The sequence below is a fragment of the Bombus affinis genome, chromosome 18 (assembly GCF_024516045.1).
Source record: "Bombus affinis isolate iyBomAffi1 chromosome 18, iyBomAffi1.2, whole genome shotgun sequence".
Taxonomy (NCBI): domain Eukaryota; kingdom Metazoa; phylum Arthropoda; class Insecta; order Hymenoptera; family Apidae; genus Bombus; species Bombus affinis.
Genome location: NC_066361.1, coordinates 522,799 through 544,560, shown reverse-complemented (window position 1 = coordinate 544,560; position 21,762 = coordinate 522,799). Strand labels below are relative to the sequence as shown.

The window sequence follows — 21,762 nt, the reverse complement described above, 5'->3', positions numbered from 1 at the left end:
ACATAAAGCAGCACGAGGCAGACGGGTACATCTTAAGAAACGAACTTTTGTATCGAGAAGTAGAAGACACACCGCTATTGGTCGTGCCGAAGTCGATGCAAACCCAAGTGGTCCGACGAGCTCACGAACGTGGCCATTTCGGCGTTACCAAAACAGAGGCGTTGGTAAAAAGAGACTACTGGTTCCGGGGAATGCGCGAGAAAGTGGAAAGGCTGGTGCAGAGTTGCATCGACTGTATCCTTGCGGAGAGAAAGCAAGGGAAGAAGGAAGGGTTGCTAAATACCATCGACAAGGGAGAATTGCCGTTCGACACGTATCACGTCGATCATATTGGACCGTTACCCACTACAAAGAAAAGCTATCGGCATATCTTCGTAGTGGTCGATGCTTTCACCAAGTTCGTCTGGTTGTACCCTACCAAATCAACGGGTTCTGCAGAGGTTATCAGCCGCTTGAAAAAACAGTCTGTTTGTTTCGGGAATCCGCGAAGGATCATCTCTGACCGTGGGACGGCGTTTACAGCTGGTGCTTTCGAGGACTATTGTAGTGAGGAAGGCATAGAGCACGTGCGAACTACAACTGGAATTCCGCGGGCCAATGGTCAGGTAGAAAGAGTAAATCGGATACTTATCCCGTTGTTGACGAAGTTATCTGCACCAACACCAGGCGAGTGGTTCAAGCACCTGGAGAAAACTCAAAAATATTTCAACGCAACTCCCAGCAGAAGCACTAGCGTTACTCCGTTCCAGTTGCTGTTTGGCACGCGGATGAGAATGCCGGACGATCCGCAGATGAGGCAGCTGGTTAAAGATGAATGGGCCGCGATGTTCCAGGAAGAACGAGATCAATTGCGTGAACTAGCAAAGAGACGGATCGAGGAGCTTCAAACCCGCAATAGACAAACGTTCAACAAGAGACGCAAGAAGGCGACAATCTACAAAACAGGAGATCCGGTGGCGATCGAGAGGACGCAAGGCAGTCCTGGGTTAAAGCTGCATTCAAAGTTCCTTGGGCCGTACCGTGTGGTGAAAGTCCTGCGAAATGACCGCTACGTAGTGCAACGAGAAGGCGAACACGAGGGACCGCGCACGACTTCCACTGCAGCCGACCACATGAAGTGGTGGAACGTTGGTGTTAGTGATGATAGTGAGAACAGCGATGAGCACATCTGAGGGCAGACGTGATTTGTTAGGAATGGCCGAGTGCAGTATCGTGGACAAAAGGCCTAAGATATCGGCCGAATCGTAAACAATGTCGCGAGAGCCGCGGCATCGTCGGGTACATCAATGTGTCGTCGGTCCTTTCAAGTGAACAGTTTCGTGGAAAAGGCCTGCGTGACTCTGGCCACGGGCGTTTTCGGGACACGTGCGCGATAGGGCGGGAAAAGACAAAGAGATGCTAAAGGGAGTGTTAGTTGAGACGCCGGCAAGAACGAATGCAAAAGGCGTACAGTATGAGTTGAGAAGCGAGAGCGTGCGAGTGCAGATGCCGAAGACGAGAGATCGAGTTGTTAGAGTTATAGAGTTGCGAGAGTGATTTGAGCGGAATAAGACTTTTGTGTTTTAGTTCAAGTTGAACATTTATCGTTCTCTGTCCAATTAATCTCTGTTATTTTCATTTATCTTAATAAATAGTATTAGGAGAATTTTACAAATCTAAATTATCCTAATCCTATCCTTTTTCCGATACTACAATTTTTTACTGTTAGAAGTCACTGTGTTCAATATATTACGATCTTATACCCGCGAAAATCTACTCTATCCTGTTCTCGATCAGCTAAGCTCAAGTGCATTGGTCCCTTATCGCCGTATGTTTATAAATCGACACATGAAGTGTATACACAAAAGTCGACACGAACTTATGGGATGACTTAATACAAACCGTGTCACAGTCGAGGTGCTGTAAAAAGCGGCGGCAGATGTGGAGTACGGTCGCCTAAAAGCGCACAGAGAGCCTATGGACCCGTTCTTCTTTGTTGTCTTGTTTTTGTTTTTATCGAGTTTCGCTTGCTTTTACAAAAATGTGAGTTCGACAATGGTTAAAACAACGAAATGGGACATAAATGTTTGGCAATTGTGGTTCCTATTTTGTGATATTGCGTCAGCGTCAAGTTTCTGTAAAAACGTCATTGCGATCGATATAGGAATATTTGTAACAAATGCTGCTAACGTTACTAACACGAAATATAACATTTCACATTTCTATTATGTATCGTTAATAAATATTTTAAATTCTTAACAATTCGTTTACATTTTATTTTTGAATTTCTGAACTTTTATTTTGCAGAATACATCACATTTCCTTAAGGCTATTTATTATTTATATGGCACGAAAGATATACAAGCTTGTGTTTCGCTCTTAACGCTTATGAAACTCGTGGAGTACGACACAACTCGTACGGAATGTCTTGATAAATTATGTTTTCCACATATTTCGCAACACTAATACAACACTAATTACTTTCAGTTAACAGATGAAACGGATTATAAACCATGTAGAAACATATACAGCTATTCATGTACTCCGCAATTCCTTATGTTCGCTGTTATACACATTAAATTGTGTAACATTAAATAATGATAAATTATTAATAAATATATATAATAACATTAAATTATACTGTATACATGTATATATTTTATTTTACCCACCAAGTGATACAAAAATGAACAGAAATTAATTATTCTTGCGCAGTCCTTAGATGCAATTTTTCTAAATGATGCAAAAATATTTCGATATTTCTTCCCATCACTCGACAAACTACATTCTCTATTCTCAAGTGCTTGCGAGTATGATCTATCCATCCTTATTTCTACAATTCCAGTAGTCACTGCCAGCACGTGTTCATATTAGTATCACGCTGTACTTTCAGCCTGAACGATTCCCTTAAAAACGTCAGTGCCAGGAAAGGACAAGCCCGAGAACTTGTTCCAGATGAAGAGCAAACAGACCAGGGAAACATCTTTCTGTATCCTAAGCGAGTTCTAAATAGATGCCATTGTCTTAGAAAATCTCTTTGAATCGTTGGCTGGACCGTGTAATTTAATATTTTTGAGCAAATCCCTTCGGTCACGGGTCGTCTCGACAGTTTTCCACGGGAACGGGTTGCAGGAAATTTGAATACCAGCATCGTGTGTGCCCTACGACTCTCACTCTTGTGGCCATTCGAATTTATTCGACGGAAATTCAGTCGGATGGGTAACAAACGTTCGATCTGGCTGCAAATACTCGGCGTAGCAGCTTTAAGATCAGCGGATATCCGATCAGAGAATATCCCGAATGAATTCAAAACAGTGAGGGAGATTCGTGTAGAAACTCGAAACTGAAATAACAGAACTTGAAACGTTTTTTCTACGATCGTCTCGATGCCAATGGAAACAGCCACGGCGATGGCAATTAAATCGGACCGAGGCGTAAACTTACAGTAGGCTTTTATTGACGAAAATGATTAAGTATAATATTACAATGAAGTTCAAATCACAGCCAAACTGTACACAAGACTAGACTCAAGATTAAAGAAGACTCTTCTTGGTCGAATGCTTGCAGTTTTTACTGGTTGCCATTGTTGGTGTTGAGGTTCAAGGGGCGAACCCTAATCGCCCTACGTAAAGGGGAAAATGTAATTGTTAAGTTATAGAGAGGATTCGGAAATGCAAATAGATTTCATTATTCACACACAACAGCTATACTTATATATTACACTCTGAAGACCTCGACAACCTTCTTGCACGCATGCTTGTTGTCAACCGACTCAACTAGATTCTTCTAACTGTTTTCCAACCGCCTTTTGTCTCAACTCTGACCTGGACGCCCTCTGACGCTTACATACACATTCACATATACGGTGTAAATGTATCATCTTCCTATAAGTAATGTTGGGCCGTGTGCAAAGGTCAAGTCGAAATAGTATGGAATGACATGGATTTGGGTATGGTCGTTGTCACAACAGCCGTGTCGTTCGTGAATGTTAGTATTTTACTGTTGGTAGTTATACGCAATCCAGTGAAATTAAATAGTTTCAAAATTGATGTAGGCGCGAAAACTAGAGTATTATGATGGTGCAAGTCGAAAGGGCCTGATTTACTATACAAAAATAAGTCGAGGATGAAGTGACAATTTTTGACACAAAACTTGGTTTTCCAGAAAATCAGTTATGAAGTTCCACTTGACTCCCTGTGTTACGCCACGAGGCTTGCCACAGGCTGTATTTTCTAACCGTCGCTCGCGGCCCTACAATGTCGCAGGCAGATCGTTTTATCTGACCGCCGGATCATATACAATGTATCGACGAGCGCATAGCTGTCGCCAAGCAGCGAGTTCTGGAAACGTCGAATTTTGTCCGTTACGTTTTTCACGCAAGAACAGACATACGTGATCATAGGCGCGAACGGTGGCGTGACCTAAGTAGAGTGGGGGTCGTCTTAAACACGAGACAAAGGAATCATCTAAAGTCAGTTAGTTCCTTGTGACACGTCGAATGTTACACATTGAATCGAATCTAACACATAACGTCTGTCTCAAGCTGCGAAGTGCGATAGATCTCGTTATAAACAAACCGCTAAACAAACCTTGACTGTTATCTTTTTCGTTTTTAATTGTTGATCTTTGACTGAACTTGTTGTTTCGTTATTTTTATTAAACTTTTATCAACCAACCCAGTATAGTTGTTCACACACACTCAAACCTAACCACCTCTATTCTCGTAATAGAAATAGGGGATCAATCAGTTCGTGGCGTCGATTGTTTAATCGTAACGAGAATTTACGACTCTCGTTGTCGCGTTATCTAGCGGTCGCGTCTCTCCGCGAACGGTTGAAACACCCTGCTTTTTAGGTATACGCGTACCTGTATGAGGGAACTTCACAATCCGTTGTTTGGGAAACGAAGCCAGAAAAAACTTTATATATCTGTATGCACGTCTAAAAATACCATTTATCCTCATATATACATGTATGTTTTCTTAAATATTTAGTCTATTCGATGACATGAAATAACAAAACTGATTACCTCAGCCAACGTTCATACCGCGTTGAAAATCAGTTGACCGTGATCCTCCGAGCAGGTCGGACCTCTCGGCCCTAAAGAATCACTAGGCGTAGGCCCTAACAGTGAGCGCGGCAAGCTATACAGTGTACAGTATACAGTGAGAGGGCGAAAAAAAAAAGAAAAATAAAAAGAGTGCTAAACAGTGAAAAAATAGTTATAACATCAACCACACTACAAACAATATAAAAATAGAAGACGAAAGGAATGAAATTGAAACCAACGAGGCGGAATCCGCCATAAGCCCGACAAAAAAGGGATCAAAAGGAAGATAGAAAAACAACAGATAATTAAAGATAGCAGCATAAGACCTGCTGCACAAAAGACGCGGAAACTCAATCCGCCTCCAAACCTGGTAAGCAGGAACAAAAAAAAAACACAAAACAAGAAAATTTAAAAGAAGAAGAAAGCGATTCACAAGAAGAGCGCGACGAAAAAAACGAAAATATGAAACAAAAAAGAAGCCCTCCACCTCAACCAAAGGCAATCCCATTAAAAAACAGATTCGGAGACCACCAAGCTCAAGACCCCTGCGCACCGCAACCGCAGGAAACTATTATCGAAAACATTAAAAAAAAACGACTTACTAAGGAAAAAAGCAACCAGACAGCCCACTCCCCTGGTCACCGATAACCACGAGCAAAAGCAATGCCGCCCGGACAAGCACCCCCCCCCCGCCACTCCGCTGAAAAAAACAACACCACAACCTACAACATCACTGAAAAACCAAACGCATAAGGGCCTGCCACCCAGTCACCCCGCTGAAGACCAGACAGACCCCCCCCCCCCAACATCGGCAAAAGGGGCCAGGCCGCCCCCCATCAATATAACATTACAAGACCCGAAAGACACAATAACACTCATGGAAAATTCCCTCAAAATCAAGAATTTCCATATCAAAAGAATCCATGCAGGTAAGCACGTGCTTTATCATCAAAACCTAAATGACCACGCGAAGGCAAAAAAAATACTGACCGCAGCCAACACGGCCTATTTCACATATACCCCAAAATCTCAAAAACCTCACACGTACCTGCTAAAAGGGCTAGGAAACAGCTACACAGAAGCAGAAATTCTAGAAGACCTAAAAGCCCTGAAAATAGAAGAAGTTAACTTCACCAAGGTGTCTCGATTCTCAACAAGAAAATCAAGGGAGAACAATATATTGCTCCCAATCTATATAATTCAAGTATCCCCCGATAGCAACATTGGGAACCTACTAAAAATAAACAGACTTAACTATCTGAAAATAGCATGGGAAAAAATAAAAAAAAACGATATCACGCAGTGCTACAAATGCCAGCGAATAGGCCACACAGCACAAAACTGTAACCTAAACTACCGCTGTGTAAAATGCACTGAGCCGCGCGGACCTGGCGAGTGTAATATAAAAAAAGAAGATGCAGTAAGCAAAGAAAAAATCTACTGCGTAAATTGCAAAAACTTCGGGCATTCTGCATCATACAAAGGATGCCCAAAACTCGTCGAATTACGTAAAAAGATTAATGAAAATATCACCAAAGCAAAAACAGCAAAAACCGAAAGAATCGCCAAAATAAGCCGTAAGTACGTCTCCGAGCTAAAGTTCGCGGACATAGTAAAACAAGGAACAAGTATAAACGAGACAAGCCCACAAGTAACAAATATAGCGGCACGAGTCAAACAAAACCCCAACCCAACGATGGACTCACTTCAAATAAGCATAATAAATGTCATTGAAGCCTTCAAAAAAAGCATTCTAAAAGCTCTAAGCGACCAACAAACACAACTAAACGAAATAAAAAAAGCATTAAGTACGCACGAAGAAAGAATCGACTCCATCTTCAACATCATCGCAAATATAGACGAAGATTAGCCAAAACCCACCCGTCCACCAATTACAGCAAAAAACAAATCAGATAAAAGTTAAACATCTGAAAATCATCTCAATAAACGCCAACTCACTAATCTCAAACCAAAAAAGATACAGCATGCCAACCCTAATTAAGAAGGAAACCCCCGACATAGTACTTATCTCAGAAACCAAACTGAACTATAGACATAAAGTGCACTACAAAAACTACTCTATAATAAGACACGACAGACCAAACGCTACCCAAGGAGGAGGAACGGCAATCCTCATAAAAAACCCCCTGAAGTTCAAAATAATCCAAAACGACAAAATAACAAACTTCAAAATCCTAGAGACGGCGATCATAGAAATAAAAATAAACAATAAGGAAAACTTATTTATCTCCGCAGCCTACGGAAACCAGAAACAATTTAGCGACGAATTCGACAATCTCTTCCAACTTTTACAGCTCGACAAACAGGAAAACTACTATATAATAGCCGGTGACCTTAACGCCAAACATACCAGCTGGAAAAACGAAATAAACAGACACGAGAGGAAACTCCGTCAGAACCTGGCTAGACAATAAAAGCATTTTCTACAAAACAAACCTCTATAGCTCCGAGCTACTCTCTTACCCAAAAGGACGCTCCTACCTAGACATATGCCTAGCAGACGCCCGAATAAAATTCCAAAACTTACGACCAAATAACACTCTCAAAACCATAGACTACGACAGCGACCATAACGCCATAGTATTTCAGATAAGCAAAAACACATCTGACTACCTAACACTCGAAACACAGACCGAAACACCCAGGTACAACTACAAAAAGACAGACTGGAAAAAGTTCCAAAACCTACTCGAACAGAACTGCGACCTAGAAATCTACAACAATGTCAACCTAACAGACAGACAAATCGACTCGTTCATAGACGAAATAGAGAAACATATACAAATCGCCCTACAAGAAACCGTACCGACGTTTAAAAAAAAAGACTCCTGCGAGCCATATATAAACTATAAAATAAAAAGCTACAACGAGATAAAAGCTACATACTATCTAAATTAAACATCCTAAGACACAACTACTCTTACGACAAAAGAGAAGACATAGAATTCCTAAAGTACCTGCTACAAGAAATAAAATCACAACTAAAACAAGAATTCGCAAACTCTATAAATCAATACTGGACAAATAAAATAAAAAATATCTCCAGAAAAGACTCTGCTAGCATGTTCTCGCAGATAAATCAAATTTTCAGACCAAAGGAACAAAACTCCATCCCGCCCCTCAAACTGCCACCAGAAAAAGCCTCCCTCATCCAAGAAGCAGGCATCGAGATACACAACACCAACAAAGACACAGAGGGCAACTTCATAATATCAAAAACAACGGAAAAACTAGACATTATCGGCACCCACTTCGCCAAAACTCACACATAAACGAACACATGGGCCGACAACAATTAAACAGAATTATCATCGCCGAAACAAACGAACTAAAAAATAAAATAAAACAAGACATAGCGCTAAACAAAACAGTCTGCACATTCTCAAACGAAAACACATCGGACGACCCCAAACAGCTCGACCCAGAAATAAGCTACTTTACAAACTGCAATCAACTAAGTACAATCTTCTCCACGCTAAACAACAAAAAATCCGCCGGCTTCGATGACATCCCAAACATCTCGCTCAAACGCTTACCAAACAAAATAAAATGGTACTACACAGTACTGTTAATAACGCTCTATACAACACGTACTTCCCCAAAAAATGGAAAAAAGCCAAACTCATAGCCATTACAAAAAAAAAAAAAAAAAAAATAAAGACGGTTCATCACCTGCAAACCTACGACCCATAAGCCTCTTCCCCAACATAAGCAAAGTATACGAAATGATCATACACAACCCCCTAACAGCCTTCTGCTCAAAAAATAAGGTAATCCCGGAAAACCAATTCGGCTTCCGCCACAAACACTCCACAATCCACGCAATAAACAAACTTACGTCGGATATCTACTGGGCACTTAACGCAAATCAACGAGTAGCCGCCTGCCTAATAGACATCGAAAAAGCCTTCGACACAGTCTGGATTCCAGGGCTCATTTATAAAATGATTAAAAAGAACTTCCCTGAATACCTAATCAAAATAGTCTGGGACATGATAACAAACAAAACTTTTATAATGACCAACGGCTCGCACACTTCAAGCAAAGAATTTTCCATAGAGAACGGCCTGCAACAAGGAACAGTAAATTCCCCGCTACTCTTCAGCATCTACAATAACGACTTACTAAACCTCTTTAACCTCAACACATCCACACATAAACGCTCCGTAGCCTTCGCGGATGACCTAATCATCTACGTAACAGGCCGCAAAACCAAAACGATAAGAACAGAACTGCAAGAACTCTTTAACAAAATCAGCGATTACTATCATACATGGAAACTAAAAATTAATGCAAGCAAATGCGAAACCATTCTATTCAGACCCATGACAAGCAAAATCGGCCCAGCAGAAAGGGAACAAGTCAGGAAATTCCGCCTAAAAGAAAATGCAAACGAAAAGAACCTCATACCACACAAAAATTGCGTAAAATACATAGGAGTAAATATAGATGAAAAATTAAACTACAAGCAACACATCGAAATCCAACTCTCCAAAGCCAGCAAAGCTTTTTGGAATACAAAAAGGCTGTTTTATTCCAGACTTTTCGATAGCAAAGTAAAAATCATGTGCTACCAAACGCTGATAAGACCCATTATAACCTACGGCTGTCCAATATGGTACAACATACCAGCGTCAGTAATGAAAAAAATTCGCATATTTGAAAGAAAATGCATCAGAGCTTGCCTGAGCATTTACAGATCAGAACACAGCGGATACAGAAAATACGTAAAAAACAAAGAAGTATACGACTTAGCCAACATCCACCGCATCGACTGTCACATCCTAAAACTAACAAGAAACCACTTCGCGCAAGCCGCGAAGATCAAAGAAAACAGCCTAATATTCGGCTGCTTATACCCAAACGACGCATACTTCAAAAACACTCTGTTAACAGGCTAAGTTCCCCCCCGAAGCCTTTCTATACCTAGACGAAAGAAACTATCTCCAAGACCAAAACAACATCCCCATAATTTATCATATGCAAAGAAAAATAGGAATGAAATCTATACAATACGAGGAAAACCTAGATGGCCGTACTGCAGACACTAGGTGGAGATACAACATGGCCCTCCCCCAAAAGGATACAGAAGACAAACACAGGAGAAACACGAAAAAATATTAGTGGATACGGAACCCATAACAAAAAACAACAAGATAAAGAACCACAGAACGGCAACGCTCACCGAATTAAGTGTAAATATGTAAATATGTAAATAGACAAACAAATATTATACTAATCCCACAGAACACCCCTTCCCTCCCCTCCCAGACCATCCCCCCCTAATAGGCTAGCGAACTGTCCTGTTTTTGCGTCCAGACTTTCAGGACATAAACTAAAACATTGCACATAAGCACAGCGCAACAGCGGCTTAAATTTAACTTACTGCAATAGGCGTAAAAAAAAAAAAAAAAAAAAATAAAGAATGTAATTGTTGGGAATATGATACATTTACACTGTACATGTGAATGTGTGTGTAAGCGTCAGAGGACGTCCGGGTCTTTGTTGAGACAAAAGACAAGAGCCAGTCGTTAGAAGTATCTGGAAGAGTCGGTTGACAACAAGCGTGCGTGCGAGTAGGATTTTGAGGTCTTAAGAGTATAAGATGTATGTATAACAGTTGTGTGCTAAATAAAGGGAATTATTTGTATTTCCGAATCCATTCTATATCTTTTTATGGTAGCAGAGCGTGGTTCATAATTTTGCAAGTTATTTTAGTGCGTGTTTTTCAAAATTGCGAGTTAGTTCGAGTGAGTTCTCAGTAAGGAAAGAAACGTTCAAAGGTTACAAAGAGGAAAAATACACTTCGAGCACGTACGAACGCTTGAGTAAGAGATAAGGAATCATTTAAAATGGAGAGATCGGATATCATGATACCTATTTTCGATGGTGAGGATTACGGTATGTGGAAGCAAAGAATAACGATGTTTCTCAGATATAAAGAATGCGAGATTGTCACAACTAGGGTGAAGACAGAAACAGGCCATGAAGACTGGGACAAAAAGGATTTGAAGGCAATAAATATAATTTATAGTTCCGTCACAAATAGACAATTGGAATATATTAGAGAAAAAAAAATGGCGTATGAGATAGTAAAAAAGTTTGATGAAATGTACTTGAAAGAGTCGACGGCACTACAGATCGTATGCAGAAGGAGATTGGAAAAGATAAGACTTGAGAACTACACTGATTCAGCATCGTTTTTTAGTGATTTCGAAAAATTAATAAACGAATTAAAATGTGCGGGTGCACAAGTGAGTGAGAGGGAAAAACTAAATTACATGCTGAATACGTTACCCGAAGAATACACCTACATAGCGGATATAGTAGATGCATTGAAAGCAGAAGATCAAACGTAAAAAATAAAATTGAAATAGCGGAGAAGAAAAATAAGTCCAATCGAAGAGAAATGCAAACCAACGCCTTTTCTGCAAAAGAGGAAGGATGCTTCAGATGTGGAAGAGTAGGACATTTTGCGAGAGAGTGTCAAAATGGCGTCGAAGCGGGAAGCAGTAACAGTTTTTGGCGTGGGTCAACACGTGGTCGCAGCAGAGGAAGAGGAAACAAAGGAAATACGAGCAGGGGACGTGGAAATTTTCATCGTCAATCAACAACCGGCACGAGCGAGCATGGTAACTCAAGATCAGGCACATGGATAGCAACGGCGCACGCAGCACACAGCGGCGAGGCGAACGAGATAAGTAATAATGAAGTAATGTGGCTATTAGATAGCGGTTGCACAGATCACATAATTAACAACGTAAATTATTTCGATAAATCTATTGACCTTAAAGAACCGGTAAATATATATTTAGGCGATAATAGATCGATAAAGGCAACAAAAGTAGGGAATGTTATAAGTTATTTTGAAGCATTTGGAAAGCAAAATGAAATAAATATGAATAATGTTTTTTACGCGAAAGAAATGTCCGCAAACTTGATTAGTTTAGGCAAGTTAACAGATAATACGAAAACGGTTATTTCAAAAGGAAATATTGCAAAAGTAATAGATGAGGACAATAAGCTTACAGCGGTAGCGGTTAAAGAAAAGGGAACATATAGAATGAAAAGTATATTGAAGGGGAAGGAGCACTTAGCAAACAGCGCCGAACGTAGTGGTATGAGTAAAAAGGAAAGATGGCATAGGATGTTAGGACACGTAAATTTTAAATATTTAAATATTTTGGGTAAAGAGCAGCTAGTTACTGGTATACCGAATGAATTTGAGAAGGAATTTTTGAAATGTAGGGTGTGTATAGAAAGTAAAATGCACAATTTACCATTCAAAAATAATCGAACCAAGGCTAGGGAGATAATGGAAATTATTCATACGGACGTGTGCGGTCGCTTTAAGACTACCGGATTCAATGAGGAGAAATATTTCATCTCATTTATCGATGATTACAGCAAAATAGAAAGAATTTATTGTATAAAATCAAACGGTGAGGTTTTTGATTGTTTCGTACAGTTTGTAAATGAAGCCAAGAATTTAACGGGCAAGAAGTTAAAAATATTGAGATGTGATAATGGAAAAGAGTATTTGAATAATCGAATTTATAAATTTGCTAGGGATAAAGGTATCAGAATAAATAATTGCCCAACCTACGTACATGAATTAAACGGAACCGCGGAAAGTATAATAGAACAGTTATGGACATGGCGCGTTGCTTGTTAGCGGAAGCGAAAGTACATAAAAGGTACTGGCCGGAAATAGTTTGTACAGCGGTATACTTGAAAAATCGAATACTGGCAAATACTATAGAGAGAAAGACACCTTTTGAAATATTCTTCGGGAGAAAATCAAGTGTTGAAAATCTACATCTATATGGAAGTAAAGTTTTTGTAAGAAGACCAGAACAAAAAAGTGTTTCTAAATGGGATAAGAAGGCAGATATGGGAATTTTGTTAGGATATAAGTGAAGTAGGTTACAGAGTCTCATTAGGTGGGAAAATAACAATAGCGAGACATGTAGAGGTCATAGGAACAGACACAAAATGTATCGGCTTTGTGGAAAATTCATTCGATAAAGATAACGATGACATTGAGGATAATGATTTATTGGTAAACATGAATAAGGAAGAGTTAGAAAGTAGGGAAGATGAAAATGATAACAGTCTTGAAAGCTTAAACATCCCTAGAAGATCTACACGTAATAAGAGAACTCCAGTAAGATATCCAGAAAAGGAAAACATTAGTGAAATCCATGCAAATTATTGTAGAGTAGATATCCCTTGTACATTTGAGGAGGCGATTTGTTGCGAAGATAGTGAAGATTGGAAACAAGCTATGGATAAGGAAATAGAATGTCTTTATAAGAATAAAACTTGGAAATTGGTAGAAAGGGTAAAAGGCAAAGGGTAGATGTAAAATGGGTTTACACGAGAAAATCAGATGACAGGTATAAGGCTAGATTAGTGGTAAGAGGATTCCAACAAAGAAATGTAGCTGATGACATATACTCCCCAGTAGCGAGTAATCAGACCTTTAAGATATTGCTATCATATTGTTGTCGAAATGGATTAATTATTGGATGTAGAAACTGCCTTTTTAAATGATGAAGTAACCTCGGAGGTATATGTAAATCAACCAAAGGGATATGCGGACGGAACGAATAGAGTTTGTAAACTATCGAAAGCGCTGTATGGGTTAAAAGAAAGTCCAAGGGACTGGTATGAGTGTTTTGATAAGTATGTGACGAGATTAGGTTTTAAAAAGAATAACATAGAGTTGTGCCTATATACACATGGAGAGGGAGAAAATGTTGCTTATTTGTTAATATATGTAGGTGATTTGCTAATTTGTAGTAAAAACAAAAGGAAGATACAAAATGTAAAGAAGCTATTAACTAATAGATTTGAAATGAAAGATTTAGGTGAAGTCAAAGAATATCTTGGAATAAATATAGAGTATGATTATTTCAAAAATGAAATGAGATTAAGCCAAAAGAAATACATTGAATCATTAGCAAACAAATATAAGTTACAAAATAGCAAATTGTACTGTACACCTATGGAGACCAACTTAAAAATTGAAAAAGCTGAGATAAATAGAGAGGATATTGGATACAAAAATTTAATTGGCGCATTGTTGTATATTAGTGTAAATACCAGACCCGATATAAGTTATAGTGTGAATTATTTGAGTAGATTTCAAGATTGTTGTAATGAGACACATTTTAAATATGCTTTGCGAATATTGAAATATTTGTACCGGACTAGAGATTTAAGATTAGATTATAAAAGGAATGAAAAATGTGAAACGATAGATTGTTATGTGGACGCTGATTGGGCAGGAGATCATTTAGATAGGAAATCGACTTCTGGATATGTAATTAGATTGTATGGAAATGTAATTGGTTGGAAGTCTAAAAAACAAAGGTGTGTGACAAAAGCCTCGACGTATGCAGAGTATGTAGCTCTATCGGAAGCGGTGAGTGAATTAATGTCTATTAGGGAAATTATGAAAATCTTCAATGTAAATCTAGACGATAACCCTGTAAAAATTTATGAGGATAACTCTGGAGTGATAAGTATAGCAAAGCACGGAAATTTTACAAAAAATTCTAAACACATTGAAGTTCATTACCACTATGTTCACGAGTGCTTAAAAGAGAACAAGATAAACATACTTAAAGTAAGTACAGACGAAAATACTGCGGATATTTTTACGAAGGCACTGTGTAGAGAGAAATTCGAAAGGTTTAGGTCATGGATGAATGTAAACTAAGAGAAATGTAAATAAATAAGTGTTAAAGTTTCTGTTACGTAATTCGTCAAAGCATGTAAATACGATTAAGTGTACAGTATAAATGTAAGGAGGCGTGTTGGGAATATGATACATTTACACTGTACATGTGAATGTGTGTGTAAGCGTCAGAGGACGTCCGGGTCTTGGTTGAGACAAAAGACAAAAGACCAGTCGTTAGAAGTATCTGGAAGAGTCGGTTGACAACAAGCGTGCGTGTGAGTAGGATTTTGAGGTTTTAAGAGTATAAGATATATGTATAACAGTTGTGTGCTAAATAATGGGAATTATTTGTATTTCCGAATCCATTCTATATCTTTTCAGTAATAATGCATGGCTACGTCGTACCGTCGCGTATCGGTACTTTTGCCTGTACCACCCTACAATTAGAATTCAGCGTTTATTCTGGAAAAAAACCATGTAAAAACAAATATGTAAAAAATCCTGGAATTAATGAACAAAGTTAAAAAAAAAATACCGCGTTGAAAATACTCGTTCTCGTCCGATCACGAAAGTCAAGCAGCGCTGGGCACGGTTAGTACTTAGATAGGTGACCGCTTGGGAACTCCGTGTGGCGTTAGCTCTTTTTACTTTTTTCAACACTTAGCCAATCGAACAATCAGATTTAATGTTTTTAATGTTGACTATATCTTTTTATACTTTTAATTTGATGTTTTGTATAAACAATATGTGAAATCGTTAAACGAAATCATTACCGCAAAATATAACTGACCATTTAAATAATTTGTAGACTTCTCTATTTTTCAAGTATTAGTGAATATTAGTCCTTACTTAGAAAAATGCACGGTGGACAGCGTATAGGTTGGCCTGTGCGGGCGCGGTTGACTAAGTGTTAATAGGCTATGGTCGTATACATCAAGAAAATATCTTTTTAGCATTAAACGATTATCTCCATACGTTGTATCATTTTCGCATACACGCTTACTTATATATTGCTTTTTTTATATTTTCCGATAATGTTATATGTGCGTGTAGGGTACCAAAGAAATACTCGGTAGTGTTTAACAGTATATTTATTAACAAATTCCGCTTTCGACTCTTTATGTACAACTCTCGATTCCAACTGACGATTCCCCTGACGCGTCCCCTTGAAGTTGGCACCTCGGTATAAATGTTGACTCGGACTGTCGGTCTTTTAATGGTGTTTTGAATGACCTTTATCTTTGACCTCCTTTATCTACTACTTGGATCTCCGTATTCTTGAAGCTAGATTCTTTTTTTTCTTTTTTTTCAATTGTTTTATAGCATCCAATAGCGTTACCAGCTGCATTGGAACTTTGTTTTGTATAGTTTCATGTTTTTCAAAAGGCAATTCAGGATTTTTGGTTGGAACAATGGTGCTAATACTGAGAATTACTTTAGGGTGGATCTCGTTCTGAGAAATAAGTTTTCAAACGATTACCATGGATTTTCTTAATAACACTATCAATCAAAATCCCGTAATACGGAGTTTTAATTTGGTGAATTCTGTATGGCCCTAACCATTCAATGTCCAACCTATTTTTCTCATGATCATTATGAATAAGAACATAATCGTTCTCTACGCGTTTAAAATTTTGAGACAAGTTTCCGGCAATTTTACTCATAGAATGGTACAGCATACTTACATATTTTTAATCGGCGATTCCTGCTCCCTACAGGAAACCTTCCTTTACTTCAAAATGCTCATTTTCCGAAGTTCTTTCATGGAGACGAGCAGTCCTGGCTTCCTTTGATGCCTCTGAAGCTCGGAGTTCAGAGCGCTTGATACGAACTTCGTCTCGCCTGATTGCGAACGCATGAGCTTCTGTGCCAATCGTGATTCCCATGACACTTAAGATTTTTAACATGGGTATAAAAGCTTCATTAAAAATACATACTGCGAGGAAAGTGAAAATTGGAATTGTCTGCGTTCCTGCGTGGATACGCTTCGAAGCAAAAGTCCATATTAACGAATTTAACGATTCGTTGTTATTTTGGGTTTCAGAACCCAAACATCGTTCAAATTGAATTATTGAATTAAAAATACATTAAAAAGGGATAAAATACAATAAAGATTTTATGAGGGTATTCATACGTAGGTACTCGGGCAGCGTCTACCGTCTACTATTCATTTGTTCCAGTCGGACCGGAGCAGATACCACGTTATAGAAATGGCTGTAACTCATAAAATAATTGAAATTTTGAAAAATCCTTTTAAGGGCATATTCTTGAATATCGAAACTTTGGAAATATGGAAAAATTTGTTTTCAATTTTTGTCGAATTTGTAGAATATACCGTTAAAACCATAGTTTTGGCTATCACGAAGGGCAAGTTAGCTTTCCTTCCGAAAGATAATTCAAATGGCGAGAAGCCTGTAGCTTCGTGAATCGAAGTATTATATCCTAAACAAATAAAATTCAAAACTTCATCCCATTCTCTATTGTTATCACGTAAAGTAGTTCGTATCAAATCTTCCACTACAGCATGCGTTCTTTCTAGGGATCCGTTGGCTTGAGGGTGGAAAGATGTGGTTTTATTTTGTTTGATTTCGAAAGCTTCATCAAACTTATTCATTAGTTCGCTCACAAAGTTTTGTCCTTGATCCGTCAAAATTGTTCTTTGTGCTGAGAAAATATAACTGTAGTGTACCAAAAGAGCGTTAATAATTGACTCTGTCTGTTGGGCGTTCAAAAGTACTAGTATTAAATATTTTGTCAGTTCGTCGTGAATCGAAAGTATGAATTAATTTCCTCGTTTTGTTTTCGTCATTGGTCCAATGATATCCATTGCTATTTTATCGTTTGGTTGCAAAGGTGTGTCTGAAATAATTGGTATTTCCTTGGGTCGAATTCGCGTTAGTTTTTTCTTTTGACATGCATCGCAATTTTTGATAAAAGTTTCTACCTTTTCCACTAAATCTGCTATTTTATATTTTTCTTTAATTCTTTGATATGTTTTTTGCACTCCTAAGTGTCCTATAATTTCATTATGATTTTCACATAGAATTGTATCTACTTCTGCTTCTGTTAACTCTTTTATTGATTCCCACGCAAAAATTAATTTTTTATGTATCATTGAAATAAAGAATTATGAGTTTCAACTGAATTTTTTCTAATTCTGAAAACGTGTTGTCACCTATTCTAAGTTTGGTATAATATTGAATAATCGAATGGATTTTCCTAAGCCAAATTGTTTCATTATATTCACCTAGCTCGTCTTTGGTCAATTGATAAAAGGAATTGTCGTTTGATTTCAAATCAAGTCTTCCATGAATTCTTGCCGCTTGCTTGCATTCATTGAAATGCTCTGTACGATCTATAACATGGATGTCTGTTTTTGTGATTGCGTGAGCTCTGGATAAACTATCGGCTACCGTGTTATCTTTACCTTTATGCATTCAATCTCGTATTCGTATTCTTCTAATTTTAATCTCCATCTCATTAAACGTGATTAAGGATCTTTACAATCGTTTAGCCATTTCAAAGCCTGATGGTTTGTCCTAATTATGAATTTACGTCCTAACAGATATTGTCTTAGCCTTTTTATTGCCCATACGATTGCTAAAAGTTCTTTTTCATTTGCCGTGTAATTTTTTCTCAGGTGGGTTGAGTGTTTTTGAAATAAAACAATATGGGTGTCCATCTTGTGAGAGAACAGCTTCTCGTCCTTCGTTACTTGCGTCGGTCGTTAGCGCGAAGGTCTTTGTAAAATCTGGGTAATTTAAAATCGGTGCCTCATATAATTTTTGTTTCAACGATTCAAAACTGTCTTGTTGTTTGTTCGTCCAGTAAAAGCTAATATCTTTCTTAATTGAGTCGGTCAATGGTTTGGCTATCTTGGAAAAGTTACGTATAAATTTTCTATAATAGCCGGTCAGTCCTAAAAATGATTCGACCTTGGTTGGGTTCCTCGACGTCCTAAAATCTTTCACGGGCTTGATTTTCTTCGGGTTTCGTTTAACTCCTTCGGCTGTTACTAAATGTCCTAAATATTCAAGCTCTGAGGAATTCGCAATTACCAGGCTGTATCTTGAGTCCTAGTTCTCTAAGTCTTTGCAAAACTATTGCTAAATTTTGACCATGTTTTTGAATTGTATCTTCGAAAATTATAATGTCGTCTAGATGTACGAAACAATTAACATTGACTAACTCTCTTAATGCTGTGTCCATCATTCGTTGAAAAGTTGCGGGTGCGTTTTTCAGTCCGAATGGCATGCGATTATAATGGAAGTAGCCTTATGGTGTGGAGAATGCAGTGTACCAGGTATGTAAATATGAAACTGGAATTTTTGTATAGAAAATACACGTTTATTGTATAAAAATGATTAAAAATATTATATTCGAAGTATTGCCCATCGCTAGCTATACATTTTTCCCACCTGTCTGGCAATTGGTGGATGCCACGCCAAAAAAACTGTCGCTCCTTTGAGGCAAACCAGTCATCGAGCCATTTTCGTACATTTTCGTAAGAAGTGAAGTGCTGGTCAGAAAGTGCGTGTCCCATCGATGCAAATAAATAGTAATCGGACGGAGCCAAGTCTGGTGAGTAAGCCGCGTGCGAAAGTATTTCTCAACTGAACGCTTCGATCGATTCCTTGACCGGTTTTGGTGTATGTGATGGTGCATTATCATGAAGCAAAATTACTTTGTGTTGCCTTTTTTGATATCCTGGTCGTTTTTCACGCAAAGCTTGATCCAAATCGATCATTTGTTGTCGGTAGCGCTCAGTATTAACGGTTTCGCCAGGTTTTAACAGCTCATAATAGATCACGTTCCACGTTCCACGCTCTTCGTTCCTCACGTCAAAATTGCCACTTCTACATTTTTTAAACCACTCATAGCACTGTGATTTACCAAGAGGATGCTCACCGTAAGCTTCGACAACCATTCGATGCGAATCTGCAACAGTTTTCTTCAAATGGTAACAGAAATTCAATGCTGTCCGCAAATCGTAGTTTCCAGGTACAAAATTCGACATGTTCGACGCTATTAGAAACTGTGCTGTTGTATGAAACGTGTATTGTTCTGAGTCGAAAATGTTTGTGAGATGTCAACAAAGACTTTTGGCATCAATGACGCAGTTTAGTGATAACTACATTATCAGCTAGGGCCATCTAAAGGCAAATTCCGGTTTCATATTTACAGACCTGATATTTATTTGTGTTGGGATTCATAGATATTTGGTGGAATCCTAATGACAGATCTAGAGCTGAGAAGAATTTCGCGTTTCTTAACTGACTAAGAATGTCTTCGATATCTGGTAAAGGATATGCGTCTTGATCGGTTAGTTCGTCTAGTCTTCTGAAATCTATCACAATTCTTCATTTCTGTTTGCCTGAGGCGTCTGATTTCTTAGGTACTACACAAACAAGCGAATTGTAAAGCGAATCTGACTCTTCGATAATATTTTTACTTAGAATTTCTTTCATTTGGTTCTCGATTTCAGCTTTATGGCATTCCGGGGGTCTATACGATTTAGTATTTATGATTTTGTCTTGCTCCAAAGTTATCTCGTGTTGTGTCAAATTTGTACAAGATAAAAGATCAGTCTCTAAATTGAACACATTGATACAATGAATCAAAATATTTTCAATAGGTATACGAAGTTCAGGTTCTATATTTGAATTGAATATTTATATTGAATATCTCACTAGAATTGAAGAAGCATGCTCGCGTCGGCTTGCCTTCGAGGTAGAGAGTTTGAACTCTCCTTTCTCCTGGTTGAACAACTCTAAGTTTCTGAAAATACAAGACGTTATTGTCCAATCTGATTTTATCATTTGAAATTTCATATTGATATTGTTCAAGACATGGTAATCCTATAATTCCGTCTTCAATCAAAGGAAAATCGTTAGGTACTGCGTAAAATTTATGAGGTTTACCAAAAGCAATGATTCCAACAAATCTATCAGTGAAATATTTGTCTTGTCCCATATAAAAAGTTTGAGGCTCGTCTGATTTGAATATCTTAGTGTCCGATTTATTTTCTTTGATTAAATTTATCCCTGCTCCGGTATCAATTAAATGAATACGTTCTTTTGCAATTCCTCTGAATGGTATTGTTAGTAGTTATCCAGTTATTGCGTTAACCCTTGATATTCTTGGGCTTGCGTTGTCATTTCTCCCTGTAGATCTGGGAATCCCAATGGTCAAGGAAGCAACTAACAGATACGCAGAAAAATACAAATCAAGAATAGCAACACACACAAACCGGCTAGCTGCGGAAACGTTCAAAACGATAAACATGGACAGAAGACTAAAAAGGAAGCACCCATCATAAAGGATATAACCTAGCAAACGCGAGGATGGTACCCCACTGTGGGTAGCCACCAACATGTTAATATAACTGTTAACAAATTCTACCAAATGTCCAAATTGGACAAATTGTGAATTTCAATAAATAATTAAAAAAAAATTTCTCCCTGTTGCTGTTCATCCTCGTTCTCGTCTGTTCCCATCTGGTTTACTCGTGGGGATGGTAGGTTTCTTTGGCTTGAAAAGAAAATTGAAAATTGAAAATTTTGACATTGTGGTGCCACGTGTCCCAATTTACTACATTTGAAACATTTTACTTGTTGTCGAACAGCAAATAGTATACGTTCCGGTTTAGAAAATGGTAAAACATTTTTGTTGATCGGATTATTACCTGTGGCAGGTAGTGGTCGGTCGTTTGTCTGCGTCGGTCTGTTACTACGTTGATTATACGTTGCTGGTGGTCGAGTACATGTCCTTCTCCATTTCTTTTGTTCCCCTCGCAGGTATCTTTCAATATCGGCGCCTTTCTTTTCTGTTTCGCTCAATGAAGATGATTCGTTTGCTAACAGTATGCGTCCTATATCGTGTCGAAGTCCTTTCAAATAAATTCGACCTACTTTTCTCATGGTGGCCTCAATCATTATTCGTCGTGTAGTTGATTGTGGATTTTCGTTAATTATATTGCATAAGTAAGTTTGTTTAATATGCGATGAAATCGGATATTGAAACTT

At 38.3% G+C, this 21,762-nt stretch overlaps 1 pseudogene; it reads left to right on the top strand.

The window, feature by feature from the left end:
• Positions 1-15,268: 15,268 nt before the first annotated feature.
• Positions 15,269-15,367, top strand: LOC126926755 (5S ribosomal RNA; annotated as a pseudogene).
• The last annotated feature ends 6,395 nt before the right edge of the window (positions 15,368-21,762 follow it).